The 16,275-nt window shown below is 34.3% G+C and overlaps 1 protein-coding gene across 1 annotated transcript in view; it reads left to right on the forward strand.

Moving 5' to 3' along the window:
• The first annotated feature begins 3,362 nt into the window (after positions 1 to 3,362).
• The window catches only part of LOC138308079 (amiloride-sensitive sodium channel subunit alpha-like), a 51,356-nt gene continuing 38,443 nt past the window's right edge, over positions 3,363 to 16,275 (forward strand). The window contains exon 1 of the mRNA XM_069249026.1: positions 3,363 to 3,819. The gene's annotated coding sequence lies outside the window, so the exon portion shown is untranslated. The remainder of the gene's footprint in view (positions 3,820 to 16,275) is intronic.

The following is a 16,275-nucleotide window of genomic DNA, read 5'->3' on the forward strand; positions in this document are numbered from 1 at the left end:
GTCTTACAATGTACTAATAGATACTATAATGATAGTATTCTGGGGGAATATGGATGTGGGAATTTGTTTTACAATATGTAAATGATTAAGTTATTCCGGAAGAGTATGGATGTGGTAATTTGTTTTACAATGTGTTAATGGATTAAGGTATTCCGGGAGAGTATGGATGTGGTAATTTGTTTTACAATGTGTTAATGGATTAAGTTATTCCGGGAGAGTATGGATGGAGTAATTTGTTTTACAATGTGTAAATGGATTGAGGTATCCGGAATATGGAGGTGGTAATTTGTTTTACAATGTGTTAATGATTAAGGTATTCCGAGAGTATGGATGTGGTAATTTGTTTTACAATATGTTAATGGATTAAGGTATTCCGGGAGAGTATGGATGGAGTAATTTGTTTTACAATGTGTAAATGGATTGAGGTAATCCGGAATATAGGTGGTAATTTGTTTTACAATGTGTTAATGCTTAAGGTATTCCGGAAGAGTATGGAATGTGGTAATTTGTTTTACAATATGTTAATGGATTAAGGTATTCCGGAAGAGTATGGATGTGGTAATTTGTTTTACAATGTGTAAATGGATTGAGGTATTCCGGGAGAGTATGGATGTGGTAATTTGTTTTACAATATGTTAATGATTACGTTATTCCATAAGCGTATGGATGGAGTAATTTGTTTTACAATGTGTAAATGGATTGAGGTAATCCGAATATGGAGGTGGTAATTTGTTTTACAATATGTTAATGGATTAAGGTATTCCGGGAGAGTATGGATGTGGTAATTTGTTTTACAATATGTTAATGATTAAGGTATTCCGGGAGAGTATGGATGTGGTAATTTGTTTTACAATGTGTTAATGGATTAAGGTATTCCGGGAGAGTATGGATGTGGTAATTTGTTTTACAATGTGTTAATGGATTAAGGTATTCCGGAAGAGTATGGATGTGAGTAATTTGTTTTACAATGTGTTAATGGATTAAGGTATTCCGGAAGAGTATGGATGTGGTAATTTGTTTTACAATGTGTTAATGGATTAAGGTATTCCGGGAGAGTATGGATGTGGTAATTTGTTTTACAATGTGTTAATGGATTAAGGTATTCCGGGAGAGTATGGATGTGGTAATTTGTTTTACAATGTGTTAATGGATTAAGGTATTCCGGGAGAGTATGGATGTGGTAATTTGTTTTACAATGTGTTAATGATTAAGGTATTCCGGAAGAGTATGGATGTGGTAATTTGTTTTACAATGTGTTAATGGATTAAGGTATTCCGGAGAGTATGGATGTGGTAATTTGTTTTACAATGTTTAATGATTAAAGTATTCCGGAAGAGTATGGATGTGGTAATTTGTTTTACAATGTGTTAATGATTAAGGTATTCCGGAGAGAGTATGGATGTGGTAATTTGTTTTACAATGTGTTAATGGATTAAGGTATTCCGGGAGAGTATGGATGTGGTAATTTGTTTTACAATGTATTAATGATTAAGGTATTCCGGGAGAGTATGGATGTGGTAATTTGTTTTACAATGTGTTAATGATTAAGGTATTCCGGGAGAGTATGGATGTGGTAATTTGTTTTACAATGTGTTAATGGATTAAGGTATTCCGGGAGAGTATGGATGTGGTAATTTGTTTTACAATATGTTAATGATTAAGGTATTCCGGGAGAGTATGGATGTGGTAATTTGTTTTACAATGTGTTAATGGATTAAGGTATTCCGGGAGAGTATGGATGTGGTAATTTGTTTTACAATGTATTAATGATTAAGGTATTCCGGGAGAGTATGGATGTGGTAATTTGTTTTACAATATGTTAATGGATTAAGGTATTCCGGGAGAGTATGGATGTGGTAATTTGTTTTACAATGTGTTAATGGATTAAGGTATTCCGGGAGAGTATGGATGGAGTAATTTGTTTTACAATGTGTTAATGGATTAAGGTATTCCGGGAGAGTATGGATGTGGTAATTTGTTTTACAATGTGTTAATGGATTAAGGTATTCCGGAAGAGTATGGATGGAGTAATTTGTTTTACAATGTGTTAATGGATTAAGGTATTCCGGAAGAGTATGGATGTGGTAATTTGTTTTGCAATGTGTTAATGGATTAAGGTATTCCGGAAGAGTATGGATGGAGTAATTTGTTTTACAATGTGTTAATGGATTAAGGTATTCCGGAAGAGTATGGATGTGGTAATTTGTTTTGCAATGTGTTAATGGATTAAGGTTTTCCGGGAGAGTATGGATGGAGTAATTTGTTTTACAATGTATTAATGATTAAGGTATTCCGGGAGAGTATGGATGTGGTAATTTGTTTTACAATGTGTTAATGATTAAGGTATTCCGGGAGAGTATGGATGGAGTAATTTGTTTTACAATATGTTAATGGATTAAGGTATTCCGGAAGAGTATGGATGTGGTAATTTGTTTTACAATGTGTTAATGGATTAAGTTATTCCGGGAGAGTATGGATGGAGTAATTTGTTTTACAATGTATTAATGATTAAGGTATTCCGGGAGAGTATGGATGGAGTAATTTGTTTTACAATGTGTTAATGGATTAAGGTATTCCGGGAGAGTATACGTATTAGTTGGTAATTTGTCAGACTCTATATGTTATCACTGTACAATAACTGCCATTTATTTCAGGGAAATGAGGAGACGTTATAGACATATTACTTAATGAAAGCTGAGTGTGCATTAACCTCATCACGATTACCTGTTTAATAAAGGTCATGTTGTCACACTCTGGTTACTATATTAATAGTATTGCTTTAGCAATTCATTCATGTATGATTTGTTGACTGCATTGATGCAGCCACGCATGTTGCAAAACACGTTTGTGTTTAGAAATTAATAACTTCTCCAGGTGACGCAGCCATGCATGGAACCAACTACTGTTAGAATTATAAATAAATACAGACAAAGCAGTTATGTTAACCATTCATCTAAAATAGTCAGTAAGAAAACAAATATAAATACATAATAGGGCTTAGGAAAATGACAAGATTAATACGAAACAATTACTGTCTAGGATAGTAAGACATTCGGCTAATAATACACTAAACGACAGAGCGCTTCTTATTTAATGTAGAACATTTCGGTTCTATCTGATTAATAGATTACTTGACTTCAAATAAACAGTTCCATAATACGAATTGATTAGAAATGGTCGGTGTATCGTACAATCATCAACAGCTAACTGTAATCCCGGCTGAAAGTAGATTTTTTATCCTATACATATCAGTTATATCAGTATGAATGTTGTGCAAAAATGACCAATAATGGATATTGAAGTTGATCTTTTAACAATTTCAAATTTAGACAAAGGTTAATAAGTATCGATTAACCAACATTGAAATCTCAGAGGAAATGTTTCTATTTCACTATTTTTTTCTTCTTTTTTTTTTGCTTGGTGCTTTTATCATCAGGGAAATTAAACAGTATAAAATACGACATCACATCAGGATGATATCAATGATATGCTCTATCAGACATCCGTAAAACGTAATTGTGAAAACATTAGGTGATACAGATCAAATAAATGACGCCTTCCAGCGTTCAGCTCCACTGACCCGTAACAATACCGTAACATCTGAAAGTATTAGAACATTAATTTATAAATTCATTGCGATGACGCCGCCTGATTTACATAGATCATTCCATACCACCGCAGACGATACAATTACTGGATATAGTAAAATACATTATTAATATGGTAACGACGGAATCTGCGTGAGTGCTAGCAGCTGGTTTCCATTGTCGACTGCAGAGAGAAGGCTCCAGGACGCACATCAGACGTCGTTACTTATCGGTGAGTATACTTACATCACCGCATGTCATAGATTGTGTTAATTAAGCTGCAGCACGTGTACTACATTGAAATGCTTAATTGATTATGTGAAATATGTTTAAAGTCATTTGACCAAGCAACGCGAACATAACGCATATCCTTTGCATTATTTTCTACAAGACGTCAGATCAGGAACATGATTACAATTATGATTGCACATTGTCGGGGTCGGCGTGTTACAGGTAATTATATAAGACCACCAGCCTTACGCCAGGTTTGGTGAGATAGGCACGGAAGAGTTCGCTAATTGTTATTGGTAAGCAAAATCTAGGGCAATATTTACACGGGTATGTCAAAGAAATCAAAGATAACTGAAGTACAGAAAAAAAAGTTCAATGAATATGAAAGCAGAAGTAATTATCATAGGCGCGGAATGAATTTTAGAACATTTCATTTACTCTTGACATGTTATATGAATGTATGCATTATCGTATTATATAAAGTCATATGATGCACCAAATGTAGAGAAGCGACTTATTTTAAACTAACGATGCACATCAGAAAATGCTTTATTTATATAGGCAATTAACTGACGAAAGATGCGCGTTATTTGTATTGATTTTCAACATTAATCCGCTCCAACTTTATAAATTAAACTACACTACTGACGATTTTTTTTATATTTCTTTATCTCCATCTTAGGAGCACACCAATAAGTATTTTTTCTTCAGTTACAAGACAGTTACATACTTTATACCATTACCATTATTGGAGCTTCTGATTTTACTTCAAGATAAAATATTAGCAGCAATTATTTTCTACTGGTGTTACATGTTACATGTTTGATTCAGGAGAACCGCAAGAAGCTCAAACTATTAAATGATGGTAAAATGTAAGTAAGTAACTGAACCAAATACCAATTTAATTTAAATTGGTCCTATCATGCTTTGAAAAAGATAAAAATACATTGAAGGCTGTATCCAGAAAACATTAAGATTATTATAACTAACTTGAAATATATCCAGACCTTCATGCAAAATTATTCATATGTGATTGTTTTTCTCATAGATCTGAAAAAAACCCGAACACTTTTCATTTGATAACCTCAGAAAATACAGACAATGCGCATTTTGAATAATTCCAGTATTTGAACTTGGTCGGCACGGACAACTTTGCCTGTAACAGGGAAAAACATGTTCTTTGAAAATATTTATTTCATGTTTTATGAATAACTCGCCTTTTGTCAATAAATGACATCACGTGCCTAACGTATTCGTTGTTGATGGGAAGGTTATGTATTTTCATATTACGTTTGGTACAGTTTAGTACTATCAAATACTCTATTTACCTTTGGTACCATGTCAAGTCAAAACACGGCGACTAGCCCAGGCATCACTAAATGATCTGTACGATTTATAACTGATTTTGTGTATGACACCTCCATATTTTGTTTGTATTGACGTGGTGCAGCATAAATATCGATGATCAGGAAAACGTTTGTTTTGGTAGAATTTTATCACTTATATAGTACCACTGTATTTTGTATCAAAATCATGATTTGATCTTTAATGTTTTATTATTTTCCTATTATCTGTAGACATTTCTATTTTTGTAGCATCGACACAAACATTCACGATGCAGGCTGTGCCACTATTGTACAAGTCAGATTAAAACAAGCATCGAGTGCATAACAATAAAATATCTTTATGAATATGAAAATTAAAGGAAATTATGTGATTACTACTGACATTTATATGTCAATAGTGTTTTGGTAAAATGCATACAACATAAAAATCAATTTAATTTTAGAAATGTTCTTGTAAATCAATACAACATCTCAGTACTTATTGTGTGACGTCATGATGCATTTTCATTTTCTTGTGACATATCATATTTATAGAGCGACCTGTATGGAACTTATTAAATTTCTCGAAGAATACGGTGTTATTTTACAATAACCTCGCTTCAGTCATTCCAATTAAATATCTATGGTCATATTAATCTAAAACGAAAGTCTAAATGACATCCAATAGTAACAATCACTTAGCAGTTGCTTCCTTACTCCACCCTAAAGGATAAGAGTTACACTGTTGACATTTTGACATGGGATTATATTATGGTATATAAATCGGACAGCACTGTATTTCTAGCGCTATGGGATATTCATGTTACATGACATTACGGTTTTTATATATAAAGGAACATTATGTAAAATATCTATTTACCATTCAAATTACTATTGCTGAATCTATATTGATTTTTGCAATAAAGATTTTTTAAATGCTTCATTCGGATTGTCATTGTAGCCCCGTAAAATGAAGGTGATGATAAATTATTAAACCGCTATCAAAGTTATACCAGATCTTAACAAATCTGTTCAATAAAACTATGCATGTCATTTTCTTCACAAAAACGAACTTCAGGAGCTATTATACATACTGAACATCCCTGTAATGTTTTCAAATTTCACTAAAATGTACCAGTATGTCAAGGTTATAGTCTTTATATTTATATCTTTGTTGTTTCAACACACATATTAATATTGTATGATACTATTGGAAAGGATTTCTATAGACTTTGACTGCTGTCCAATCCATTTGTTAATACTTAAATATTTTATGATTTATGTTATAATTATGTTTGTATTTCTTCCATTATCAATGAAATATTTTGAAATGAAATCAATACTGTAACCCAACTTATTTTCGCGTCCGATAAACTTTCGCGTTTATTGCGAGTAATCATATCATAAACATAAATTGCCGCGTGAGCGTTTTAACGCAGATAAAGTAGAACGTTACATGTCTAGATCACCAAATTAGATCTCCCTGAATTAATTATTTGGCAAAAAAACGCAGAATTAAGATTAAGCGCCAGAAAAATACGTTGATTGACAATATATAATTGGAGATATGCCTTGGCTATACTATAACAATACTGTTTGGTTATTAGTCGGATTCATTTTCAGAATTAATAAGAATGTGAAAATGATTCGATATATAGAATGGTTTATCGTTTTCTACTCTGAGTCAATTTTACGATTATACTATTAGTTTTACTGATCTGTGGTCGTCAATTAATGAATTGGTCTTTTATGTTATTGATGTCTTTGCTTTTGATTTCGTATAAAGCAAAATCACTCAATTTTACGATTGCGCCGTGATAACAATGTAAGCTGCTTGGAAAATAAAACTACACTTTATATTCATTAACACAGAACAGCGTATTTCAAGTAAAAATGTATTGTTTTAATTGGTATTAATTTGTTCAGTGTAGATGTACAAATACTTCTGAGTAGAATGAAAACCAAAGAGGGTATAGTCCTGGGGCCATTTGATGGCCAGTATACCACCACTCAATGGAAAACAAAGCATTTTGAATGAAGATACATTAAGACTAGTTGTATACTGTATGCTATTCAAAACATTTATATTGATCATGGTAATTTCAGAGGTCAGGGGGCGAATATTGAAACCATTATTGCTTAAATCCTTATAATTACGTTTTGAGTACAAATATTTTTTTGAATCGCGATGTTATGAATTTCAGTTAATCTGTCTCCTTCTTATTATTTGTCAAAAAATATGTGTTATTAATCTAAAACATTTACCAGCTTTATTAACACCCCAACGAAAGACTTAAAAACTGAACATATAAAGACTGAGAGATCGTTTTTAAGTGTTAAAACAGGTTTGAAACAGAGATTTTGTTTTTGAAGTGAGAAAGAAAACTGAAGGGTATAAATGAGGAGAATACAATCACATGCAAAAAATGAAAATTAGAAATATATTCCAATAAATAATTTAAAAATAGTTTAACATAGACAAATGACAATAAACATGTCGAAATGTGACATAAAATGATAAATATGAACATCACTACCTAATATTGTGTCAAATACTAATTCTACTACATTATATATTACATAACTTTTAAGTTTATTATTTTTATTTTCATAATCATAGGTAAATATATTTGGGTGGATTTCATTGGGCTCCTACCGATAAGAAACTTTAATGATATTGAATTCATACTTTGGTTGATTATTATAAATTATTTATGTATGATTATTTCCCTGACGATATGAATCTAGAGATTGAATATTTCACTGCGTTTGTTGTCATGAATAAATGATGAAGTATTGGCGTACTATACACTCGTTCTTACTCTACCTGGCGTACACTGTAGTCCACGCATGGATTGTCATTTTCCCAACAGACAATAGGTAGTGTACGGAACACTATCAATGTGATCCTACGGAATATCAACTCGTATCCGATCTCCAAGTGGTGCTATAAATGTGTTATCAACCATTGATGTTAGCTGTGGAATGAAAGGCCATTTACCAAAGGGAAGACCGGCTTATTATTATTTTAGTATCCAGAATTGAGTCCATTCCACGCATAATCTAGCAGACATGCAAACTATACGAACTCAAACTTACAACACAGTAACATGTTACCACTTAACATATAATTTATTTATTTTAAAATGTGAGTTTTACCTGATGATATTAATTAATTTTTTCCAGTGGCACACGGGTGGTTTAATCATCAAATGTCATCAATGATATAACTGTTTTACCTCATTTATTTATAGTTTATTAGCATAAAGTTATTCATATAATTGAGTATCCACTTTTACATAGATTTCAGAGTTAGGTTATACCAATAACGCGAAATAAAGAAAGAAGTGACATTACGGGCAACAGACTTCGACTCACATCAATGGCTTTAGTGTAAAAGCCTTTAACGTTAATTCCACTGTACTGTGTACCTATGTTATAAAGCTGTCTTGTGTTAGCTGAACATTCGTTCTATATATTTCTCCGATTTGTTCCGTGTGTTACATTATGTAGCTGAACACTCGTTCTATATATTTCTCCGATTTGTTCCGTGTGTTACATTATGTAGCTGAACATTCGTTCTATATATTTCTCTGATTTGTTCCGTGTGTTACATTATGTAGCTGAACACTCGTTCTATGTATTTCTCCGATTTGTTCCGTGTGTTACATTATGTAGCTGAACACTCGTTCTATGTATTTTCTCTGATTTGTTCCGTGTGTTACATTATGTAGCTGAACACTCGTTCTATGTATTTCTCTGATTTGTTCCGTGTGTTACATTATGTAGCTGAACACTCGTTCTATGTATTTCTCTGATTTGTTCCGTGTGTTACATTATGTAGCTGAACACTCGTTCTATGTATTTCTCTGATTTGTTCCGTGTGTTACATTATGTAGCTGAACACTCGTTCTATGTATTTCTCCGATTTGTTCCGTGTGTTACATTATGTAGCCGCACACTCGTTCTATGTATTTCTCTGATTTGTTCCGTGTGTTACATTATGTAGCCGCACACTCGTTCTATGTATTTCTCTGATTTGTTCCGTGTGTTACATTATGTAGCTGAACACTCGTTCTATGTATTTCTCTGATTTGTTCCGTGTGTTACATTATGTAGCTGAACACTCGTTCTATGTATTTCTCTGATTTGTTCCGTGTGTTACATTATGTAGCTGAACACTCGTTCTATGTATTTCTCTGATTTGTTCCGTGTGTTACATTATGTAGCTGACCACTCGTTCTATGTATTTCTCTGATTTGTTCCGTGTGTTACATTATGTAGCTGAACACTCGTTCTATGTATTTCTCTGATTTGTTCCGTGTGTTACATTATTAGCTGAACACTCGTTCTATGTATTTCTCCGATTTGTTCCGTGTGTTACATTATGTAGCTGAACACTCGTTCTATGTATTTCTCTGATTTGTTCCGTGTGTTACATTATGTAGCCGCACACTCGTTCTATGTATTTCTCTGATTTGTTCCGTGTGTTACATTATGTAGCTGAACACTCGTTCTATGTATTTCTCTGATTTGTTCCGTGTGTTAAATTATGTAGCTGACCACTCGTTCTATGTATTTCTCTGATTTGTTCCGTGTGTTACATTATGTAGCTGAACACTCGTTCTATGTATTTCTCTGATTTGTTCCGTGTGTTACATTATGTAGCTGACCACTCGTTCTATGTATTTCTCTGATTTGTTCCGTGTGTTACATTATGTAGCTGAACACTCGTTCTATGTATTTCTCTGATTTGTTCCGTGTGTTACATTATGTAGCTGACCACTCGTTCTATGTATTTCTCTGATTTGTTCCGTGTGTTACATTATGTAGCTGAACACTCGTTCTATGTATTTCTCTGATTTGTTCCGTGTGTTACATTATGTAGCTGAACACTCGTTCTATGTATTTCTCTGATTTGTTCCGTGTGTTACATTATGTAGCTGAACACTCGTTCTATGTATTTCTCTGATTTGTTCCGTGTGTTACATTATGTAGCTGAACACTCGTTCTATGTATTTCTCTGATTTGTTCCGTGTGTTACATTATGTAGCTGAACACTCGTTCTATGTATTTCTCTGATTTGTTCCGTGTGTTACATTATGTAGCTGAACACTCGTTCTATGTATTTCTCTGATTTGTTCCGTGTGTTACATTATGTAGCTGAACACTCGTTCTATGTATTTCTCTGATTTGTTCCGTGTGTTACATTATGTAGCTGACACTCGTTCTATTCTCTGATTTGTTCCGTGTGTTACATTATGTAGCTACATCGTTCTATTATTTCTCTGATTTGTTCCGTGTGTTACATTATGTAGCTGAACACTCGTTCTATGTATTTCTCTGATTTGTTCCGTGTGTTACATTATGTAGCTGAACACTCGTTCTATGTATTTCTCTGATTTGTTCCGTGTGTTACATTATGTAGCTGAACACTCGTTCTATGTATTTCTCCGATTTGTTCCGTGTGTTACATTATGTAGCTGAACACTCGTTCTATGTATTTCTCTGATTTGTTCCGTGTGTTACATTATGTAGCTGAACACTCGTTCTATGTATTTCTCTGATTTGTTCCGTGTGTTACATTATGTAGCTGAACACTCGTTCTATGTATTTCTCTGATTTGTTCCGTGTGTTACATTATGTAGCTGAACACTCGTTCTATGTATTTCTCCGATTTGTTCCGTGTGTTACATTATGTAGCTGAACACTCGTTCTATGTATTTCTCCGATTTGTTCCGTGTGTTACATTATGTAGCTGAACACTCGTTCTATGTATTTCTCTGATTTGTTCCGTGTGTTACATTATGTAGAGCTGACCACTCGTTCTATGTATTTCTCTGATTTGTTCCGTGTGTTACATTATGTAGCTGAACACTCGTTCTATGTATTTCTCTGATTTGTTCCGTGTGTTACATTATGTAGCTGAACACTCGTTCTATGTATTTCTCTGATTTGTTCCGTGTGTTACATTATGTAGCTGACACTCGTTCTATGTATTTCTCTGATTTGTTCCGTGTGTTACATTATGTAGCTGACCACTCGTTCTATGTATTTCTCTGATTTGTTCCGTGTGTTACATTATGTAGCTGACCACTCGTTCTATGTATTTCTCTGATTTGTTCCGTGTGTTACATTATGTAGCTGAACACTCGTTCTATGTATTTCTCTGATTTGTTCCGTGTGTTACATTATGTAGCTGAACACTCGTTCTATGTATTTCTCTGATTTGTTCCGTGTGTTAAATTATGTAGCTGAACACTCGTTCTATACATTTCTCTGATTTGTTCCGTGTGTTACATTATGTAGCTGAACACTCGTTCTATGTATTTCTCTGATTTGTTCCGTGTGTTACATTATGTAGCTGAACACTCGTTCTATGTATTTCTCTGATTTGTTCCGTGTGTTACATTATGTAGCTGAACACTCGTTCTATGTATTTCTCTGATTTGTTCCGTGTGTTACATTATGTAGCTGACCACTCGTTCTATGTATTTCTCTGATTTGTTCCGTGTGTTACATTATGTAGCTGAACACTCGTTCTATGTATTTCTCTGATTTGTTCCGTGTGTTAAATTATGTAGCTGAACACTCGTTCTATACATTTCTCTGATTTGTTCCGTGTGTTACATTATGTAGCTGAACACTCGTTCTATGTATTTCTCTGATTTGTTCCGTGTGTTACATTATGTAGCTGAACACTCGTTCTATGTATTTCTCTGATTTGTTCCGTGTGTTACATTATGTAGCTGAACACTCGTTCTATGTATTTCTCTGATTTGTTCCGTGTGTTACATTATGTAGAACACTCGTTCTATGTATTCTCTGATTTGTTCCGTGTGTTACATTATGTAGCGAACACTCGTTCTATGTATTTCTCTGATTTGTTCCGTGTGTTACATTATGTAGCTGACACTCGTTCTATGTATTTCTCTGATTTGTTCCGTGTGTTACATTATGTAGCTGAACACTCGTTCTATGTATTTCTCTGATTTGTTCCGTGTGTTACATTATGTAGCTGAACACTCGTTCTATGTATTTCTCTGATTTGTTCCGTGTGTTACATTATGTAGCTGACCACTCGTTCTATGTATTTCTCTGATTTGTTCCGTGTGTTACATTATGTAGCTGACCACTCGTTCTATGTATTTCTCTGATTTGTTCCGTGTGTTACATTATGTAGCTGAACACTCGTTCTATGTATTTCTCTGATTTGTTCCGTGTGTTACATTATGTAGCTGAACACTCGTTCTATGTATTTCTCTGATTTGTTCCGTGTGTTAAATTATGTAGCTGAACACTCGTTCTATACATTTCTCTGATTTGTTCCGTGTGTTACATTATGTAGCTGAACACTCGTTCTATGTATTTCTCTGATTTGTTCCGTGTGTTACATTATGTAGCTGAACACTCGTTCTATGTATTTCTCTGATTTGTTCCGTGTGTGTTACATTATGTAGCTGAACACTCGTTCTATGTATTTCTCTGATTTGTTCCGTGTGTTACATTATGTAGCTGAACACTCGTTCTATGTATTTCTCTGATTTGTTCCGTGTGTTACATTATGTAGCTGAACACTCGTTCTATGTATTTCTCTGATTTGTTCCGTGTGTTACATTATGTAGCTGAACACTCGTTCTATGTATTTCTCTGATTTGTTCCGTGTGTTACATTATGTAGCTGAACACTCGTTCTATGTATTTCTCTGATTTGTTCCGTGTGTTACATTATGTAGCTGAACACTCGTTCTATGTATTTCTCTGATTTGTTCCGTGTGTTACATTATGTAGCTGAACACTCGTTCTATGTATTTCTCTGATTTGTTCCGTGTGTTACATTATGTAGCTGAACACTCGTTCTATGTATTTCTCTGATTTGTTCCGTGTGTTACATTATGTAGCTGAACACTCGTTCTATGTATTTCTCTGATTTGTTCCGTGTGTTACATTATGTAGCTGAACACTCGTTCTATGTATTTCTCTGATTTGTTCCGTGTGTTACATTATGTAGCTGAACACTCGTTCTATGTATTTCTCTGATTTGTTCCGTGTGTTACATTATGTAGCTGAACACTCGTTCTATGTATTTCTCTGATTTGTTCCGTGTGTTACATTATGTAGCTGAACACTCGTTCTATGTATTTCTCTGATTTGTTCCGTGTGTTACATTATGTAGCTGAACACTCGTTCTATGTATTTCTCTGATTTGTTCCGTGTGTTACATTATGTAGCTGAACACTCGTTCTATGTATTTCTTGATTTGTTCCGTGTGTTACATTATGTAGCTGAACACTCGTTCTATGTATTTCTCTGATTTGTTCCGTGTGTTACATTATGTAGCTGAACACTCGTTCTATGTATTTCTCTGATTTGTTCCGTGTGTTACATTATGTAGCTGAACACTCGTTCTATGTATTTCTCTGATTTGTTCCGTGTGTTAACATTATGTAGCTGAACACTCGTTCTATGTATTTCTCTGATTTGTTCCGTGTGTTACATTATGTAGCTGAACACTCGTTCTATGTATTTCTCTGATTTGTTCCGTGTGTTACATTATGTAGCTGAACACTCGTTCTATGTATTTCTCTGATTTGTTCCGTGTGTTACATTATGTAGCTGAACACTCGTTCTATGTATTTCTCTGATTTGTTCCGTGTGTTACATTATGTAGCTGAACACTCGTTCTATGTATTTTCTCTGATTTGTTCCGTGTGTTACATTATGTAGCTGAACACTCGTTCTATGTATTTCTCTGATTTGTTCCGTGTGTTACATTATGTAGCTGAACACTCGTTCTATGTATTTCTCTGATTTGTTCCGTGTGTTACATTATGTAGCTGAACACTCGTTCTATGTATTTCTCTGATTTGTTCCGTGTGTTACATTATGTAGCTGAACACTCGTTCTATGTATTTCTCTGATTTGTTCCGTGTGTTAAATTATGTAGCTGACCACTCGTTCTATGTATTTCTCTGATTTGTTCCGTGTGTTACATTATGTAGCTGACCACTCGTTCTATGTATTTCTCTGATTTGTTCCGTGTGTTACATTATGTAGCTGAACACTCGTTCTATGTATTTCTCTGATTTGTTCCGTGTGTTACATTATGTAGCTGACCACTCGTTCTATGTATTTCTCTGATTTGTTCCGTGTGTTACATTATGTAGCTGAACACTCGTTCTATGTATTTCTCTGATTTGTTCCGTGTGTTACATTATGTAGCTGAACACTCGTTCTATGTATTTCTCCGATTTGTTCCGTGTGTTACATTATGTAGCTGAACACTCGTTCTATGTATTTCTCCGATTTGTTCCGTGTGTTACATTATGTAGCTGAACACTCGTTCTATGTATTTCTCCGATTTGTTCCGTGTGTTACATTATGTAGCTGAACACTCGTTCTATGTATTTCTCCGATTTGTTCCGTGTGTTACATTATGTAGCTGAACACTCGTTCTATGTATTTCTCCGATTTGTTCCGTGTGTTACATTATGTAGCTGAACACTCGTTCTATGTATTTCTCTGATTTGTTCCGTGTGTTACATTATGTAGCTGAACACTCGTTCTATGTATTTCTCTGATTTGTTCCGTGTGTTACATTATGTAGCTGAACACTCGTTCTATGTATTTCTCTGATTTGTTCCGTGTGTTACATTATGTAGCTGAACACTCGTTCTATGTATTTCTCTGATTTGTTCCGTGTGTTACATTATGTAGCTGAACACTCGTTCTATGTATTTCTCTGATTTGTTCCGTGTGTTACATTATGTAGCTGAACACTCGTTCTATGTATTTCTCTGATTTGTTCCGTGTGTTACATTATGTAGCTGAACACTCGTTCTATGTATTTCTCTGATTTGTTCCGTGTGTTACATTATGTAGCTGAACACTCGTTCTATGTATTTCTCTGATTTGTTCCGTGTGTTACATTATGTAGCTGAACACTCGTTCTATGTATTTCTCTGATTTGTTCCGTGTGTTACATTATGTAGCTGAACACTCGTTCTATGTATTTCTCTGATTTGTTCCGTGTGTTACATTATGTAGCTGAACACTCGTTCTATGTATTTCTCTGATTTGTTCCGTGTGTTACATTATGTAGCTGAACACTCGTTCTATGTATTTCTCTGATTTGTTCCGTGTGTTACATTATGTAGCTGACACTCGTTCTAATTTCTATTTCGTTCTTACTGAACACTCGTTTATGTATTTCTCTGATTTGTTCCGTGTGTTACATTATGTAGCTGAACACTCGTTCTATGTATTTCTCTGATTTGTTCCGTGTGTTACATTATGTAGCTGAACACTCGTTCTATGTATTTCTCTGATTTGTTCCGTGTGTTACATTATGTAGCTGAACACTCGTTCTATGTATTTCTCTGATTTGTTCCGTGTGTTACATTATGTAGCTGAACACTCGTTCTATGTATTTCTCTGATTTGTTCCGTGTGTTACATTATGTAGCTGACCACTCGTTCTATGTATTTCTCTGATTTGTTCCGTGTGTTACATTATGTAGCTGAACACTCGTTCTATGTATTTCTCTGATTTGTTCCGTGTGTTACATTATGTAGCTGAACACTCGTTCTATGTATTTCTCCGATTTGTTCCGTGTGTTACATTATGTAGCTGAACACTCGTTCTATGTATTTCTCTGATTTGTTCCGTGTGTTACATTATGTAGCTGAACACTCGTTCTATGTATTTCTCTGATTTGTTCCGTGTGTTACATTATGTAGCTGACCACTCGTTCTATGTATTTCTCTGATTTGTTCCGTGTGTTACATTATGTAGCTGAACACTCGTTCTATGTATTTCTCTGATTTGTTCCGTGTGTTACATTATGTAGCTGAACACTCGTTCTATGTATTTCTCTGATTTGTTCCGTGTGTTACATTATGTAGCTGAACACTCGTTCTATGTATTTCTCTGATTTGTTCCGTGTGTTACATTATGTAGCTGAACACTCGTTCTATGTATTTCTCTGATTTGTTCCGTGTGTTACATTATGTAGCTGAACACTCGTTCTATGTATTTCTCTGATTTGTTCCGTGTGTTACATTATGTAGCTGAACACTCGTTCTATGTATTTCTCTGATTTGTTCCGTGTGTTACATTATGTAGCTGACCACT

Source organism: Argopecten irradians, chromosome 14 (genome assembly GCF_041381155.1).
Source record: "Argopecten irradians isolate NY chromosome 14, Ai_NY, whole genome shotgun sequence".
Lineage (NCBI taxonomy): Eukaryota > Metazoa > Mollusca > Bivalvia > Pectinida > Pectinidae > Argopecten > Argopecten irradians.